The sequence below is a fragment of the Bos grunniens genome, chromosome 11 (genome assembly GCF_055505025.1).
Source record: "Bos grunniens cultivar Pamir isolate PY7600 chromosome 11, Bosgru_T2T1.0, whole genome shotgun sequence".
Lineage (NCBI taxonomy): Eukaryota > Metazoa > Chordata > Mammalia > Artiodactyla > Bovidae > Bos > Bos grunniens.
In genome coordinates this window covers 59,721,308-59,733,124 of record NC_141175.1, presented here as the reverse complement: position 1 = coordinate 59,733,124, position 11,817 = coordinate 59,721,308, and the positions used below count along the sequence as shown (strand labels likewise).

The 11,817-nt window shown below is 42.4% G+C and overlaps 1 long non-coding RNA gene and 1 pseudogene across 1 annotated transcript; both read left to right on the top strand.

Annotated features, from left to right (window-relative positions):
* Window positions 1-590: 590 nt before the first annotated feature.
* On the top strand, window positions 591-2,426 carry LOC147363162 (TATA-box-binding protein pseudogene; annotated as a pseudogene).
* A 1,554-nt stretch (window positions 2,427-3,980) lies between these two features.
* Window positions 3,981-4,842, top strand: LOC147363161 (uncharacterized). The gene is made up of 2 exons (XR_015135890.1): window positions 3,981-4,276; window positions 4,398-4,842. It is a non-coding gene; the product is annotated as an uncharacterized LOC147363161 (long non-coding RNA).
* Window positions 4,843-11,817: the final 6,975 nt, after the last annotated feature.

The following is an 11,817-nucleotide window of genomic DNA, read 5'->3' as shown; positions in this document are numbered from 1 at the left end:
ATCCAACCAGTCCGTCCTAAAGGAGACCAGTCCTGGGTGTTCATTGGAAGGACTGATGTTGAATGAAACTCCAGTACTTTGGCCACCTGATATGAAGAGCTGACTCATTGGAAAAGACCCTCATGCTGGGAAAGATTGAAGGCAGGAGGAAAAGGGGATGACAGAGGATGAGATGGTTGTATGGCATCACCAACTCGAAGGACATGGGTTTGGGTGGACTCTGGGAGTTGGTGATGGACAGGGAGGCCTGGAGTGCTGTGGTTCATGGGGTTGCAAAGAGTCGGACATGACTGAGCGACTGAACTGAACTTGAGGTTAAGAAATGGAAGGAAGTCCACATGTATGCTTATTAGACTGCATTGAGGAACATAGTGTACCCATATCCAGTCATTATGACCTTCCCTGAGTTCCAAAGGGCAGATGCGAGCAGTTGCTAATAGAGTGAAGAGCAGCCAAGAACCCAAAATAGGCAAGATTAAAGGGACCAGATAAACTCATCAAAAGTAGGAGACTGCCCACCTGAGATGAGATTAAGGGAGTGCAAGCCCCACACACACACTAACCTTGTCAGACTCCACCAGTATAAAAACCCTCAAGTTCTAGGTTTTCAAGGCAGAAGCCTGGTATATCTCCCTTTGCGTTGCAAAGTGGTAGAGCTATTCTTTTCTACTTCACCCAAAACTTGTCTCCAGGATTTGATTCGACACGGATGTACAGAAGAGCTAAGCTTTCAGTAACAGAAGTCAGTCTCTGAGAAGAGCGCGCTAGACTAGCTCCAGGAAAAGACTGGATGCTTTCCTAGGCAACTTCCAGTCTGAAGGTTTTGGTTCACCCAGAAGACAGTGAACATCATGGATCGGAATGATAGCCTCTCTCCGTTTGACCAGGATCTGACCTCCCCTCAAGGTGCCATGAGTCCTGGAATCCCTGTCTTCAGTCCAATGATGCATTATGGCACAGGACTGACTCCGCAGCCAATTCAGAGCACCGACAGTCTGTCTACTTCAGAGGAGGAGCAGCAGCAGACGACGGTGAGAACAGGTCGGGTTTCGACGACATCCCAGCAGGCAACCCAGGAGGCCTTGGACCAGACACCACAGCTCTTCGACTCACAGCCTCTTACGACCGCACCCTTGCTGGGTACCACTCCCCTGTATCCATCCCCCATGATCCCCATGACCCCTGCCATGCCAGCCTCAGAGATCGCTGAGTTGGTGCCACAGCTGCACAATGTTGTATGCACAGTGAATCTTGGTTGTAAACTTGACCTAAAGAGCATTGCCCTTCTTGCTCGAAATGCTGAATATAATCCCAAGAGGTTTGCTGCTGTAATCATGAGAATAAGAGAGCCCCGAACCACTGCACTTTTATTCAGTTCTGGGAAGATGGTGTGCACAGGAGGCAAGAGTGAAGAACAGTCCAGGCTAGCAGCAAGAAAATATGCCAGAATCATACAGAAGTTGGGTTTTCCAGCTAAGTTCTTGGACTTCAAGATTCAGAACATGGTGGGGAGCTGTGATGTGAAGTTCCCCATAAGGTTAGAACCCCTTGTGCTTAGCCACCAACAGTTCGCTAGTTATGAGCCAGAGTTATTTCCTGGTTTAGTCTACAGAATGATCAAACCGAGAATTGTTCTCCTTATCTTTGTCTCTGGAAAAGTTGTGTTAACAGGTGCTAAAGTCAGAAGTGAAATTTATGAAGCCTTTAATAACATCTACTCTATTCTAAAGGGTTTCAGGAAGACATCGTAATGGCTGTCGTGTGCTCCTGCCTCCTCCACCCACTTTTTTTTTTGTAACCAATTGGTTTTGGTGTATTTGTTGTGTTGTAGACGGTCCCATGTGGTGAGAGGTTGGACTTGAGGTTGTAAATCACAGTTCCAATTGAAGCTCTCCTGCATGTGTACCCCATAAGGGTGCCAAGAAGGGGTATTATTTCTGCAGGAAGAACACCAGAAGTGTTACTGTAAGTTGTTGAAACTGTGTTACTAATCGGGCAGTAATGTCTGTTTATTTATATTTAGATTTTAAACATTTCATGCTTTTTTTAAAAAGTTTTTGAAAACTCTTGTATTTTATTGATTGATTTTTGGCTGTGCTGGGTCTTTGTTGCTGTGCACAGGTTTTCTCGAGTTGTAGTGTTTGGGCTTCTCCTTGCTGTGGCCTCTCTTGTTTCAGAGCATGGGCTCTTAGGTCACTCAGGCAACAAGCTTGGTTGCCCTGAGACATATGTGGAATCTTCCTGAATCACGGATCAACTCCCGTGCCTTGGCAGATTCTTAACCATTGGACCACCAGAGAAGTCCACTTATTGCTTTTGACAAGTTGGTTTAAGGGGCAAAACTTTGTGTTAAGGCACCTCAACAACTGATTAGACTTTGTTTTATTTAATTTCTTCCCCATAATCCAGAGTTTTGTTTTGTTTTCTACCAGGAAAAGAAAAATCTGTTTTGAAAGGTGTTGTTTTCTAATTGGTAACTCTTAAGGATTATTTTTCTACCAGACACATTCGCCTTTTCAGTATTTCAGGACAAAAAAGAACTTTTGCATTCACATTAATGAACATAAATGGCTGCACATATCTTTCTTCCTTCAGAGTACTCTGTAGAATAAATCCTGTTTATAAAAGTGTTAAGAAACAAACCAAAAAAAAAAAAAAAAGCCCAAAATAGAGTCCCTTGGGCTAAGCCCCATTGTGATTAGTTTAGGCCCCTCCCAGGAGTAGAATTTTAAACCAATTAATCCAGAATTACCCAATCAATCAACTCCTGTGATGTAATCTGCCTAAAGCCCCCTGCCTTTCTCTAAGGGAGGTGACTTTGCCTAAAATAATCCAATCTTAACTTCGTCTTCCCATCTTCCTTCTGTCTATGAAAGCCTTCCATTTTGTTCAGGTCCTCAGAGTTCTTTTCTATTTGTTAGAAGGCATAACTGCCAGACTATCAAATAAAGCCAATTAGATCTTCCAGTTTACTCAGTTGAATTTTGTTTTTTAATGTAACAAAAGCAGCACTACAGAACAGTGAGGAAGATAGATTTTTCAATAAATGGTGTTGAAAAAATATGATATCTGCAAGGGAGAACTAATGACATAGAATGCCTGCCTCACAGCTTGGACAAAAATCGATTCCAATTGAATCATGTATCCATGAAGCTTTCAAGACATCCTGTGAGAATATATCTTTATGATCTATGGCAGTGGTTTTCAGTCTGGGCCAATATTGCTCCCCAGGAGATATTTGACAATGTCTTGAGACATTTTTTGGTTGTTAAAACTGGGGCAGGGGTAGGGACTTCCTGGTGGTCCAGGGAATTTAGTTACATAGAACTGAGTGAACTGGTAAATATGGTTATAATTTTTATGGCTTCTATCTTAAAAATACTGGTTTAAATCTGTGTTTTCCAAGAGTAAGGAAAATCTCCCCCTTAAGCTAATTATGACTTACAATAATTTGGTAAATTATACCTTTGTAAGAAGAATTGAAACATTTATTTTTTTCCCTCTATTTGGTTGATCCTGCGAGCAACATTTGCGTAAGTTGTGTACAGCCTGGACAATGAAACTATGGATAGCTCATTAAATCAGTTATGACTCCTTTGGTTGCTTGACTATTGCAAGTGGGTTACAACTAGATATACTAATCATTGTTTTAATTTGTTCTTTGTTTTCAAACTGTTTGTGCTTCGTGCCTCCCTGCTGCACTTCATCTTTGTCAATGGTACTGGCTGCATTACTTATATCTTGTCTAATTTATAAGACTGTTGTCTCGTGTAATACCCAGTGTGTAACCAGGCCTCCAACAAAGCTTAAATGACTAAAAATATAACATAAAATAAATGTAACAGTTTGATTCTAGGTATGGGAAGAAGCAACAAGGGAAAATGTCTGCTGGATCATAATTAGGCACAAGATCCAGAGAAACTTATTATGGCTGGGGTCTAATCCAAAATTTAGCACCCGGAGTGGCATATCAAGAGCTTTCACCCCATCTGGGATGAGCCTCCCAGCACCGTGAGACAAAATTTGATCATGAACTGTCTCCCAAATATTGATCAAATTTTCAACCAAGAGGGGAGAATCTGAGAAACGGAATACTTTCTGCCTTGTCAATCATCAGCAATTTCAGCCCTCCAGTGGGAGCGGATGAGCCCTGAGAAAACGGAGGAAGGAGAATACCTGCCACCAGGCAGTCATCAGATTGCAGCCACTACCTATGGTGAACCCTGAGGAAATTCAGGATATGAAAATACAGGATTACAGGCCCCAGACAGCTGAGGTACATATCAAGGAAATAATTTTAATGAGCCCTGACTCTTGCATCTTCCCATACATAGAAAAGCACATAATTCCTTAACTTGAGATGCTGCCTCCTGGGTTATATGTCCAATATTTCTAAGTCTACAGGTGTAAAGTAGACACATACCAAATAGGAACAGAAGAAGACAAATATCAACAACTGGAACACCGATAGCAGACACTCTTGGACGGATTCATCTGATAAAGCAGTTAGAACAGTCATCACTCCCTTTTCCCACAAGACTGTGGAATGGACATTGACAATGGGGAATTGTAGCAGGGAAGAGCCAATTCTGACTCCACGATGGATCTGTTTATTTGACCTTAACCTTTGTTTTTGCTGCTTTTGTTATTATAATCATACATAAAGGCCTGTGTCGGAATCCTGCCTCTCTACCAGACTATTAAAGTGCCTTTGTTAGAATCTGACCCAGCCCACCTGTGAAACTGGCACCCAGACCTGGATAAGATGGCTAATTTGAGACATTAGTCTGCTATCTTCTCAGTCAGCTGGCTTTCTGAATAAAGTCGTATTATTTGCCTAAACACCTTGTCTCTCAGTTAATTGACCTGTCATGCAATGAGCAGGCTTAAACTCTGTAACATGCAGAGTTCCCAGGTTTGGAGAGCCTTTCTATCCCCCATTTCTTGTAGGCAAGTCTCCAGCCTCCATGGCCTAGCTTGGGTTCCAAAAGGTGGATTTGAACAATAGATAAATTAAAAGACGCTTGCTCCTTGGAAGAAAAGCTATGACAAACCTAGACAGCATATTAAAAAGCAGAGACATTACTTTGCCGACAAAGGTCCATCTACTCAAAGCTATGGTTTTTCCAGTAGTCATGTATAGATGTGAAAATTGGACCATAAAGAAAGCTAAGCACCGAAGAACTGATGCTTTTGAACTATGGTGTTGAAGAAGACTCTTGAGAATCCCTTGGACTGCAAGGAGATCCAACCAGTCAATCCTAAAGGAAATCAGTCCTGAATATACATTGGAAGGACTGATGTTGAAGCTGAAACTCCAATACTTTGGCCACGTGATACAAAGAACTGATTCACTGGAAAAGACCCTGATGCTGGGAAAGATTGAAGGCAGGATGAGAAGGGGGCAACAGAGGATGAGATGGTTGGATGGTATCGCCAACTCGATGGACATGAGTTTGAGCAAGCTCCAGGAGTTGGTGATGGACAGGGAGGCCTGGTGTGCTGCAGTCCATGGGACTGCAAAGAGCTGGACACAACTGAGTGAATGAACTGAACAGAAGCAAGGGAAAGAAAGTGAAAGTGAAAGTCGCTCAGCCCTGTCTGACTCTTTCCGACCCCATGGATTATACAGTCCACAGAGTTCTATAGGCCAGAATACTGGAGCGGGTAGCCTTTCCCTTCTCCAGGGGATCTTCCCAACCCAGGGATCAAACCCAGGGATCAAACCCAGGTCTCTCACATTTCTGGTGGATTCTTTACCAACTGAGCTACAAGAGAAGCCCAAAAATACTGGAGTGGGTATCCTATCCCTTCTCCAGCAGATCTTCCAGACCCAGGAATTGACCAGGGGTCTCCTGTGTAACAGGCAGATTCTTTATCAACTGAGCTATCAGGGAAACTCCAGCTTCAACTTCAAGTTGAAGTTGAATGGTTCTATGAAGACCTACAAGACCTTTTAGAACTAACACCCAAAAAATATGTCGTTTTCATTATAGGGGACTGGAATGCAAAAGTAGGAAGTCAAGAAACACCTGGAGTAACAGGCAAATTCAGCGTTGGAGTACAGAATGAAACAGGGCAAAGGCTAATAGAGTCTTGCCAAGAGAACACACTGGTCATAGCAAACACTCTCTTCCAACAACACAAGAGACTTTACACATGGATATCACCAGATGGTCAACACCAAAATCAGATTCATTATATTCTTTGCAGCCAAAGATGGAGAAGCTCTACACAGTCAGCAAAAACAAGACCGGGAGCTGACTGTGGCTCAGATCATGAACTCCTTATTGCCAAATTCAGACTTAAATTGAAGAAAGTAGGGAAAATCACTAGACCATTCAAGTATGACCTAAATCAAATCCCTAACGATTATACAGTGGAAGTGAGAAATAGATTTAAGGGGCAAGATCTGATAGAGTGCCTGATGAACTATGGATGGAGGTTCATGACACTGGACAGGAGACAGGGAGCAAGCCCATCCCGAAGAAAAAGAAATGCAAAAAAGCAAAATGGTTGTCTGAGGAGGCCTTACAAATAGCTGTGAAAAGAAGACAAGCAAAAAGCAAAGGAGAAAAGGAAAGACATACCTATTTGAATGCAGAGTTCCAAAGAATAGCAAGGAGAGATAAGAAAGCCTTCCTCAGCGATCAATACAAAGAAATAGAGGAAAGCATGAGAATGGGAAAGACTAGAGATCTCTTCAAGAAAATTAAAGATACCAAGGGAACATTCCATGCAAAGCTGGGCTCAATAAAAGACAGAAATGGTATGGACCTAACAGAAGCAGAAGATATTAAGAAGAGGTGGCAAGAATACACAGAAGAACTGTTCAAAAAAGATCTTCAGGACCCAGATAATCATGATAGTGTGATCACTCACCTAGAGCCAGACATCCTGGAATGTGAAGTCATGTGGGCCTTGGGAAGCACCACTATGAACAAAGCTAGTGGAGGTGATGGAATTCCAGTTGAGCTATTTCAAATCCTAAAACATGTTGCTGTGAAAGTGCTGCACTCAATATGCCAGCAAATTTGGAAAACTCAGTAGCGGCCACAGGACTGGAACAGGTCAGTTTCCATTCCAATCTCAAAGAAAGGCAATGTCAGAGAATGCTCAAACTACTGCACAATTGCACTCATCTCACACACTAGTAAAGTAATGCTCAAAATTCCCCAAGCCAGGCTTCAACAGTACGTGAACCATTAACTTCCAGATCTTCAGCTGGATTTAGAAAAGGCAGCAGAACCAGAGATCAAATTGCCAACATCCACTGGATCATCGAAAAAGCAAGAGAGTTCCAGAAAAAACATCTATTTCTGCTTTGACTATACCAAAGTCTTTGTGTGGATCACAACAAACTGTGGAAAATTCTGAAAGAGATGGAAATACCAGACCACCTGACTTGCCTCTTGAGAAACCTGTATGCAGGTCAGGAAACAACAGTTAGAACTGGACCTGGAACAACAGACTGGTTCCAAATAGGAAAAGGAGTTCATCAAGGCTGTATATTGTCACCCTGCTTATTTAACTTATATGCAGAGTTCATCATGGGAAATGCTGGTCTGGATGAAGCATACGCTGGAATCAAGATTGCTGGGAGAAATATCAATAACCTCAGATATGCAGATGACACCACCCTTATGGCAGAAAGTGAAGAGGAACTAAAGAGCCTCTTGATGAAAGAGAAAGAGGAGAGTGAAAAAGTTGGCTTAAAGCTCAACATTCAGAAAACTAAGATCATGGCATCCTGTCCCATCACTTCATGGCAGATAGATGGGGAAACAGTGGAAACAGTGGCTGACTTTATTTTTTTGGGCTCCAAAATCACTGCAGATGGTGACTGCAGCCATGAAATTAAAAGACGCTTACTCTTTGGAAGGAAAGTTATGGCCAACCTAGATAGCATATTAAAAAGCAGAGACATTACTTTGCCAACAAAGGTCCATCTAGTCAAGGCTATGGTTTTTCCAGTGGTCATGTACGGATATGAGAGTTGGACTATAAAGAAAGCTGAGCGCCGAAGAATGATGCTTTTGAACTGTGGTGTTGGAGAAGAGTCTTGAGAGTCCCTTAGACTGCAAGGAGATCCAACCAGTCCATCCTAAAGGAAATAAGTCCTGAATATTCATTGGAAGGACTGATACTTAAGCTGAAACTCCAATACTTTGGCCACCTGATGCAAAGAACTGACTCATTTGAAAAGACCCTCATGCTGGGAAAGACTGAAGGCGGGAGGAGAAGGGGACAACAGAGGATGAGATGGTTTTATGGCATCACTGACTCGATGGACATGAGTTTGGGTAAACTCCGGGAGTTGGTGATGGACAGGGAGGCCTGGTGTGCTGCAGTCCATGGGGTCACAAAGAGGACTGAGTGACTGAACTGAACTGATCATTTCAGTTGCTCAGTTGTGTCCGAGTCTTTGCAACCCCATGAATTGCAGCATGCCAGGCCTCCCTGTCTATCACCAACTCCTGGAGTTTACCCAAACTCATGTCCATCGAGTCGGTGATGCCATCCAGCCATCTCATTCTCTGTCGTCCCCTTCTCCTCCTGCCCCCAATCCCTCCCAGCATCAGAGTCTTTTCCAATGAGTCAACTCTTCTCATGAGGTGGCCAAAGTACTGGAGTTTCACCTTTAGCATCCGTCCTTCCGAAGAACACCCAGGACTGATCTCCTTTAGAATGAACAGGTTGGATCTCCTTGCAGTTCAAGGGACTCTCAAGAGTCTTCTCCAACCCCACAGTTCAAAAGCATCAATTCTTCGGTCATCAGCTTTCTTCCCAGTCCAACTTTCACATCCACACACGAGCCCTGGAAAAAGCCTTGACTAGACCGACCTTTGATGACAAAGTAATGTCTCTGCTTTTTAATATGCTGTCTAGGTTGGTCATAACATTCCTTCCAAGGAGTAAGCGTCTTTTAATTTCATGGCTGCAGTCACCATCTGCAGTGATTTTGGAGCCCAGAAAAATAAAGTCTGACTCTGTTTCCACTATTTCCCCATCTATTTGCCATGAAGTGATGGGACAGGATACCATGATCTTAGTTTCTGAATGTTGAGCTTTAAGCCAACTTTTTCACTCTCCTCTTTCTCTTTCATCAAGAGGCTCTTTAGTTCCTTTTCACTTTCTGCCATAAGGGTGGTGTCATCTGCATATCTGAGGTTATTGATATTTCTCCCAGCAATCTTGATTCCAGCTTATGCTTCATCCAGACCAGCATTTCCCATGATGAACTCTGCATATAAGTTAAATAAGCAGGGTGACAATATACAGCCTTGATGAACTCCTTTTCCTATTTGGAACCAGTCTGTTGTTCCATGTCCAGTTCTAACTGTTGCTTCCTGACCTACATACAGGTTTCTCAAGAGGCAGGTCAGGTGGTCTGGTATTCCCATCTCTTTAAGAATTTCCCACAGTTTATTGTGATCCACACAGTCAAAGGCTTTGGCATAGTCAATAAAGCAAAAATAGATGTTTTTTCTGGAACTCTCTTGTTTTTTCCATGATCCAGCAGATGTTGGCAATTTGATCTCTGGTTCTGCTGCCTTTTCTAAAACCAGCTTGAACATCTGGAAGTTCACGGTTCATGTATTGCTGAAGCCTGGCTTGGAGAATTTTGAGCATTACTTTACTAGTGTGTGAGATGAGTGCAATTGTGCGGTAGTTTGAGCATTCTTTGCATTGCCTTTCTTTGGGATTGGAATGAAAACTGACCTTTTCCAGCCCTGTGGCCACTGCTGAGTTTTCCAAATTTGCTGGCATATTGAGTGCAGCACTTTCACAGCATCATCTTTCAAGATTTGAAAAAGCTCAACTGGAATTCCATCACCTCCACTATCTTTGTTCATAGCAATGCTTTCTAAGGCCCACTTGACTTCACATTCCAGGATGTCTGGCTCTATGTGAGTGATCACACCATCGTGATTATCTTGGTCATGAAGATCTTTTTTGTACAGTTCTTCTGTGTATTCTTGCCACCTCTTCTTAATACTTTCTGCTTTGTTAGGTCCATACCATTTCTGTCTTTTATTGAGCCCAGCTTTGCATGGAATGTTCCCTTGGTATCTTTAATTTTCTTGAAGAGATCTCTAGTCTTTCCCATTCTGATGTTTTCCTCTATTTCTTTGCATTGATCGTTGAGGAAGGCTTTCTTATCTCTCCTTGCTATTCTTTGGAACTCTGCATTCAAATAGGTATGTCTTTCCTTTTCTCCTTTGCTTTTTGCTTGTCTTCTTTTCACAGCTATTTGTAAGGCCTCCCCAGACAGCCATTTTGCTTTTTTGCATTTTTTTCCCATGGGGTTGGTCTTGACCCCTGTCTCCTGTACAATGTCTCCATCCATAGTTCATCAAGCACTCTATCTATCAGATCTAGTCCCTTAAATCTATTTCTCACTTCCACTGTATAATCATAAGGGATTTGATTTAGGTCATACCTGAATGGTCTACTGGTTTTCCCTACTTTCTTCAATTTAAGTCTGAATTTGGCAATAAGGAGTTCATGATCTGAGCCACAGTCAGCTCCTGGTCTTGTTTTTGTTGACTGTGTAGAGCTTCTCCATCTTTGGCTGCAAATAATATAATCAATCTGATTTCAGTCAGGGAAACCCATAATCAAGGGAGGAACAGCCAAAAAAACACCTGAAGCAAGATTAAAAGAACCACAGAAACACATCAAGATTGGGAAACCACCCACCTGAGATGAGATTAAGGGAGTACAAGCCCTGCTCACACCCTATTCTTCTCAGAGACCCCAGCTTTGACCTGCTGTTATAAAAATCTTCAAGTTCTCTGGCACATAATTTTTCAAAGCATAATCCTGATGTATCTCCCTTTGCCTGTCAAAGCAATAAAGCTATCTTTACCTTACCAAAACTCTGTGTCTGGGATTTGATTTGGCGTGTGTGCTCAATTGTTCAGTTGTGTCCAACTCTTTGCAACTCCATGCTCTGTAACCTGCCAGGCTCCTCTGTCCATGGAATTTTCCAGGCAAGAGTGCTGGAGTGGGTTGCCATTTCCTATTCCAGGGGATCCTCCCAACATATTTTGTATCTCTTGCATCTTCTGCATTGGCAGGCAGGTTCTTTACCACTGAGCCACCAGGGAAACAGCAGTGTACTCGATAAGATCCCGCATATCACAACAAACACCCAATGAAGATCCATGTGCTGCAATTCAGATAGCCAAAAATTAATTAATCTGAAAAACTTGAGGTAGATGTTTCAATTGTCATCTAGCTGGTAAAGGACAGGGATGCTGTCCTGCGTTTTATAATGCACAGGACAACCTCTACATCAAAAAGTTACCTAAACTGAAATGTCAGTAGTGCTGAGGTAGAGAAACTCTGGTCTAAGATTAGGAAATTACATCTTAAATATGACACAAAAAAGTGCTGTTTAATTATTAACTTTAACAACATTAAAATTAAGAACTTCTGTCCATCAAAAGATACTGCCAAGAGAATGAAGATGCCAGGCACAGAGTAGGAGATCTCATACACACAGACCCAGCGAAGAACTCACTTGAGAACTCGAGAAAATCCAACAGGTCAATAGATATTAGGAGAGGTACTCAGTATCATTGTGAACATGGAAATAGTGTTGATTCTAATCGTTGCAATTAAGTACAGAATTTAAAGCCAGACAGTTCCAAGTATTAGAAAGAATGTGAAGCACTCAAATGATTCTGGGAGGATTTAACCTCTTGATAGAACCACTTGAAAAACAGTGTCTGATGAAAAACAGTGTCCCACAGTGCGGGACTGTGTCTGATGAAACTAATGTGCCACAGCGTGTAGACTGCAATTGTA